This window comes from Terrapene carolina, unplaced genomic scaffold (assembly GCF_002925995.2).
Source record: "Terrapene carolina triunguis isolate 2854851 unplaced genomic scaffold, T_m_triunguis-2.0 Scaffold742, whole genome shotgun sequence".
NCBI classification, from domain to species: Eukaryota; Metazoa; Chordata; order Testudines; family Emydidae; genus Terrapene; species Terrapene triunguis.
In genome coordinates this window covers 938,943-946,104 of record NW_020665093.1, presented here as the reverse complement: position 1 = coordinate 946,104, position 7,162 = coordinate 938,943, and the positions used below count along the sequence as shown (strand labels likewise).

Genomic DNA, 7,162 nt, shown 5'->3' with positions numbered 1-7,162 from the left:
AAAGATTCACAGCAGAAAGAAGGATCCCAGCTTCTTAAATAATCCTCTAGCAAGACAAAGAACTTCACAGCTATAGACTCACAAAACACTCCCAAGAAATTGTAACAATATTTTGTCATAAAGAAACCAAAGCGCTAGAGACTTCAGATTTTTCAACTACTTAAAAAAAATCTGCTTTAAAGAAGCATTGTCACAGTTAACCAGAAGATTCTCCCCAAAAGGAGATGCACCAATCCTGGAGGCACTGCAATACCAGGTCAATGCATGGGAGAGACAGAGCAAGCTCCTGTTCCATTCCCCTATTTCAAAAATCAATTTAATATATAGTCCTCAAATAAAGGACATATCAGATATTAAACTGATAAGAACAGACACTACACTTTGATCTTAGCTCCAAGGAGCCAAGAAGTTGTATCTGCACTGGAATTCCTACTAGGCAGGAGTTATAATATAACAATCCAGGGTTGTTGCCATTGCAGACAGAACCAAATAATATTTTTTGTGCTACAGTTTGCCATTTTAGTAGAAGTGTTCCATTGTCTGGGAACATGGTGAAAACACAGTTCAGTTCCACACACTGAAAGCTCAAATATTGTTTTTATCTATCTCAGTTGAAAGCCTCCACCATGACAGGCAAGGGTTTACAATATAAATATAACTTTATCGAGTTATGGTTCAGGTTAAAAGGATACTTTAGGTATGATAAAGCCAGTCTCTTGACACAGTCCATGTAATTCCACAAATTCAGCTCTTGGATGTGCATGCTTATCCAAGAACAAGATTAAGCCCTCTATATTTGTTTATTAAAAATAATTAAATTACTATGTAAAACAAAATCAGCAGCCAAGCCTCACTAAACAACTTGGAGAACAAACACAAAAACAAAACTTTAAATAAAAGGGTTGATGTCCCTGGATGCCAAAGGCTTATTGTAAACAATAAATTTGATTTCAAACAGTATGAAAAATGTATTTTTGACAGCACTGATTTAAGCAAAGCATAAATTGAAGAACTACAAAAGTCTAATCAGGTAAATATTACATTACACAGTGATTCCAAAAGGGACAAGGTAGAAGGAAGTGTAACTATAGCACAGTGACAGTTCATGTGGAAGTGTGATAATTCAAGAAATGCAAGTGTCTTCTCTTTGTAGTGATAAAAATAATAGTGCTAAGAATGCAGAGGACACGTAAGAATATTATTATGAATAATATATATACACACACACACACACACAAGTAAAGCAGAATGAAAGCTTCAGACCAGTTGCCAGGAGACATTCAGCTCTCATTTAAAATATGCTTATAAAATACATCTCCTTGTCCAAGATTTCATGGTGCTTTTTGTAAGAGTTGGGATTCTAGCTTTAATATGGCCTTTGGCAATGATTAAATGTAATGATCTAAATTCTATTGTCTGATATGCCAGCAAAAATCTGGAATAGCTCTACTGGAGTTGATGGAGCTGCTCTGGATTTATGCTGGCATATTTGCCAGTTGAATTTGCCCTGATTATTTAAAGCACTTCACCTTCCAGATACACTTTGGGTTAATGTCACATTTTCCATATTTAAAATTGATATTGTAAAACACTTGGATTTCAAAATCTAAATTTGACAAAAGATGGCCATAAAATATTTCGAGTGCTGATTCATGGTTTCTAATATTGCTCAACTGTAGCATTAGAGCTGGATTCCTGAAAGTTTTGTCAGTTTCACACACATAAATTTTTCAAATGTTAGTGGCTAACCATAGGCAAATTTAATTATGGGTCATTAACTGGCTCAGCATGAGTTTGAATAGGATTTTTGCAAAAAGGCTAGTTTTAAATTCTTTCAAACTTTTGCGTGTATTTCCTGTATGTCACTGCCCAATGTGCTTTTTATATATTTGAATAAATCTTTCTGGTTTTTGCTGTCACGACCTAGAGAGTCCATAAAACATACCATGCTAAGCATCACATTAAGATTTGTTTGACCACGCTTGTGTGGTCTTACACACAACTCAGTCGCATTTCTGTTTGTCAGATGATAATTTCTGAACACAGCATCTGATCAATTCTAAAATTTCAGAGAATGTTCTAGGCATCAGTAGGCAGAACCCTGTTGACTTTGTTAAAAATTAGAAAAACCAAAGGGGCACACTGAGCCCTTTGCATCTGGTTAGCAGTCCCAGCATTTTTAGCTACCTATGTAATTATCTACAGTACATACAAAGAACTGCTTGATGGCAACCATTAATATCCCCATCTCAGCTCTGCCCAGCCTCCCAATGGGGTTTAAAATGTTGACACCTTAGTTGTCTCCCAGAATGAAAGAGAAGAAATAGGAATGGGGGGTACAGAAGGAACCAGTGGGGGCTAAGAGTCGCCAACTTTTTAATTGCAGAAAACCAAACACCCTTGCCCCGCCCTGCCTCTTCCACCGAGACCCCTGAGGCCTTGCCCCCTACTCACTCCATCCCCCATCCCTCTGTTGCACTCTCCCTCCCTATCGCTCACTTGCTCATTTTCACTGCAAGGCCCAAGCAGGACCCGGGAGAAAGCCAGGAGCTCATAGACTCATAGACTTTAAGGTCAGAAGGGACCAATATGGTCATCTAGTCTGACCCCCCGCATGATGCAGGCCACAAAAGCTGACCCCCCCCCCACTTTCCCTTAACTCTGCTGTTGAAGTCTCCAGATCGTGATCTAAAGACTTCAAGTCGCAGAGAATCTTCCAGCTTGCGACCCCTGCCCTATGCTGCGGAGGAAGGCGAAAAACCTCCAGGGCCACTGCCAATCTACCCTGGAGGAAAATTCCTTCCCGACCCCAAATATGGCGATCAGCAGAACCCCGAGCATACAGGCAAGATTCTCTAGCCAGACCCTCATTTTACCAGCGATGGCCGTTATTGCCTAATTGATTAGAATCACGTAATCCCATCAAACCATTCCCTCCATAAACTTATCTAGCCTAATCTTGAAGCCAGAGAGGTCTTTCGCCCCCACCGTTTCCCTCGGAAGGCTGTTCCAAAATTTCACCCCTCTGACGGTTAGAAACCTTCGTCTAATTTCAAGCCTAAATTTCCCCACGGCCAGTTTATATCCATTCGTTCTCGTGTCCACATTAGCACTGAGCTGAAATAATTCCTCTCCCTCCCTGGTATTTATCCCTTTGATATATTTAAAGAGAGCAATCATATCCCCCCTCAGCCTTCTTTTGGTTAGGCTAAACAAACCAAGCTCCTCGAGTCTCCTTTCATAGGAAAGGTTTTCCATTCCTCGGATCATCCTAGTTGCCCTTCTCTGTACCCGTTCCAGTTTCAGTTCATCCCTTTTAAACATAGGAGACCAGAACTGCACACAGTACTCCAAGTGAGGTCTCACCAGCGCCTTGTATAACGGAAGCAGCACCTCCCTGTCCCTACTAGAAATACCTCGCCTTATGCATCCCAAGATCGCATTAGCTTTTTTCACAGCCACGTCGCATTGCTGACTCATAGTCATCCTGCGATCAACCAGGACTCCGAGGTCCTTCTCCTCCTCAGTCACTTCTAACCTATGTGTCCCTAGCTTATAACTGAAATTCTTATTAGTCATCCCTAAATGCATCACCTTACACTTCTCACTATTAAATCTCATCCTATTACTATTACTCCAATTTACAAGGTCATCCAAGTCTCCCTGCAGAATATCCCGATCCTTCTCCGAGTTGGCAATGCCTCCCAACTTTGTGTCATCCGCAAACTTTATCAGCCCACTCCTACATTCGGTTCCGAGGTCAGTAATGAATAGATTAAATAAAATCGGACCCAGAACTGAACCTTGAGGAACCCCACTGCTGACCTCCCTCCAATCTGACAGTTCACCTTTCAGTACTACCCGCTGCAGTCTCCCCTTTAACCAGTTCCTTATCCACCTCTGGATTTTCCTATCGATCCCCATCTTATCCAATTTAACCAATAATTCCTCATGCGGAACTGTATCAAACGCTTTACTAAAATCAAGGTATATTAGATCCACTGCATTTCCTTTATCTAGAAGGTCTGTTACTTTCTCAAAGAAGGAGATCAGGTTGGTTTGGCACGACCTGCCTTTCGTAAACCCATGTTGTAATTTGTCCCAATTGCCATTCACCTCAAGGTCCTTAACTACTTTCTCCTTCAAAATTTTTTCCAAGATCTTACATACTACAGAAGTTAAACTAACAGGCCTGTAGTTACCCGGGTCACTTTTTTTCCCCTTCTTGAAAATAGGAACCACATTAGCTATTCTCCAGTCCAACGGTACCACCCCCGAGTTTACAGATTCATTAAAAATTGTCGCCAAGGGGCTCGCAATTTCTCGCGCCAGTTCCTTCAATATTCTAGGATGAAGATCATCCGGTCCGCCCGATTTAGTCCCGTTTAGCTGGTCAAGTTTGGCTTCCACCTCTGATACTGTAATGTCTATCCCCCCTCCTCTATTCCCCTCTGTCCTACTCCCTCTATTCCTAAACCCTTCATTAGCCTTATTAAAGACCGAAGCAAAATATTCATTTAGATATTGTGCCATGCCTAGATTATTCTTAATTTCCACTCCATCCACATTCTTCAGCGGTCCCACTTCCTCTTTCTTAGTTTTCTTCCTATTTATATGGCTATAAAACCTTTTACTATTGGATTTAATTCCCCTTGCAAGGTCCAACTCTACACGACTTTTGGCCTTTCTCACCGCATCCCTACATGCTCTAAACTCACTAAGGTAGGTTTCCTTGCTGATCCCTCCCTTCTTCCATTCTCTGTACGCTTTCTGTTTTTTCTTAATCGCCCCTTTGAGACTCCCGCTCATCCAGCTAGGTCTAAATCTCCTGCCCACTAATCGTTTTCCCTTTCTCGGGATACAGGCCTCAGACATCTCATGCAACTTCTGCTTGAAATAATCCCAGGCGTCATCTGCCTTTAGATCCCTAAGTATGTTAGCCCAATCCACTTCCCTAAGTAGTTGCCTTAATTTATTAAAGTTGGCCTTTTTGAAATTGTAAACCTTAGTTACAGTATCATTTCTGTTAATCCTTCCATTTAGTTTAAACCGAATTAGCTCATGGTCACTCGAGCCAAGGTTGTCCCCTACAACCATTTCTTCAACGAGGTCCTCACTACTCACCAGCACTAAATCTAAAATGGCATCCCCCCTCGTCGGTTCAGTTACTACTTGATGAAGGAATTCATCTGCTAGCACGTCTAAGAACATCTGAGCCCTGTTATTGTTACTAGCATTTGTTACCCAATCTATATCTGGGAAGTTAAAGTCCCCCATGATGACACAGTTCTTATCAGTTTTTACTTCCCTAAAAACATTAAGTAGTTCTCTGTCCGCCTCCAGGCTAGATCCCGGCGGTCTATAGCACACCCCAAGCACTATCTCGGGGGAGGCTCTAGTAGTTCTTTTATGCAGTGTAATTATTGCCCATACAGACTCCGTCTTATCCATTCCATCACTTATTATTTCTTTACATTTTAGCTCATTATTGACATATAATGCCACTCCCCCACCTTTACCTTTTTTCCGGTCATTCCTAAACAGCACATACCCTTCCATACCTGTACTCCAGTCATGACTACCGTTCCACCACGTTTCGGTTATTCCTACGATATCAGGTTTCATTTCTTGGACCAGGAGTTCCAATTCCTCCATTTTGTTACCTAAGCTTCTCGCATTGGTGTATAAACATCTTACCGTATGCTGTCTATCCTTTCTCCCATTAGTTATGCAATTTGGAACGGACCCCATGCTGTCCATCCGCCCCCTCTTTCTTATGTCCAATTCCCTACCCCTACCTATGTCTGTGCTTATCTCCTCACACTCCTTTTCAGTGTTGGAATCTGGCATGGAGATTAACTGAACATCTCCCAACCGTCTCCCCCAAGTTCCTAGTTTAAAGCCCTTTTGATGAGATGAGCCAGCCTCCCTCCCAGAAGTCTATTCCCTTCCCTACTCAGGTGAAGTCCATCCCGTGAGAACAGCTGTCTGTCCCCGAAAGCCTCCCAGTGGCCATACATCCCAAAGCCCTCCTTATAGCACCACTCCCTTAGCCAGCTATTTATCCTCACAATTCTGTCAGCCCTTTGCTGTCCTTCTCTAGGAACAGGCAGAATCCCACTAAAGATAATCTGAGCCTCCACTTCCTTAAATGTCTTCCCCAGCCTAGCGTAATCTCCCTTAATTCTCTCTAGCGAGAACCTAGCTGTGTCGTTCGTTCCTACGTGAAGGATGATCAAAGGGTTCTTACCTGCTCCTTTTAGGATCCTTTTCAACCGTAGGTCCACATCCCTTATCTTAGCGCCCGGCAGACAGCACACCCTTCTGTTTTCAGGGTCCGCCCTGGTCACAGGCCTGTCCAACCTCCTCAGCAAGGAGTCTCCAATCACATAAACCTGCCTTTGCCTGGTGACAGTACTCTGTACAAATCTATCCCCTGTTCCCTCTAGTCGTACCTCTTGTGTCTCTCTATTTTCCCTTATAGTCCCCCTAGTGCCATCCTCTATCCTACTGGGGCCCGGTATTGGTGCTGTCTCCATCAACTCCTGCCCTCTCTCTATCGGACCAGCCGCTCTTCTCTTCTTCCTCTGCCTCCCACCATCAGTTACCACCTGCTGCCTCTCTTCCTCGTTATCCAAACACTCAAACCTGTTCCTGAGTTCTATTCCCCCCTCACTAGCCCTCCGTTTCCTTGGCCTGCTCCTCACAGTCACATGCTTCCACTGATCTTGCTCTGCCCCTGACCTTCCCCCCTCACAGACCATAGCCTGTGCTTCCACCTGCACCCCTGAGCATTCCCCTTCTGCCACACCCAGCTTCTGCTCCATTAGCTGCTCGAATCCCCTTCTAAACTCTACCATAGTATCTACCTGCATCTGGAGCCCTCTAATCTTTTCCTCTAGCAGGTCTATTAGGCGACATTTCATGCAAACATACCTTTGTTCAGGCTCCCCAGCGAGGACCATGTACATACCACAGCTGCTGCATGCAATCATCTGCATAGTGTCCCCCGCTGCTTGGCTCATGGCTGCTGTGGTCTCTGCCTGCTGCTCCTGGGACAACAAAGCACACCGCGCGCCGCGCCCTCCTGCCTCCCCTTCCACCTCCCCCTGTAAACTCCCACTTAAACTCCCCTGTTAGCAGCCCTGTTTGCCGGCTCCTG

General features: G+C 43.6%; 1 non-coding gene across 1 annotated transcript; it reads right to left on the bottom strand.

The window, feature by feature from the left end:
- Positions 1-219: 219 nt before the first annotated feature.
- Positions 220-413, bottom strand: LOC112120793. The gene has a single exon (XR_002909227.1). It is a non-coding gene; the product is annotated as a U2 spliceosomal RNA (small nuclear RNA).
- Positions 414-7,162: the final 6,749 nt, after the last annotated feature.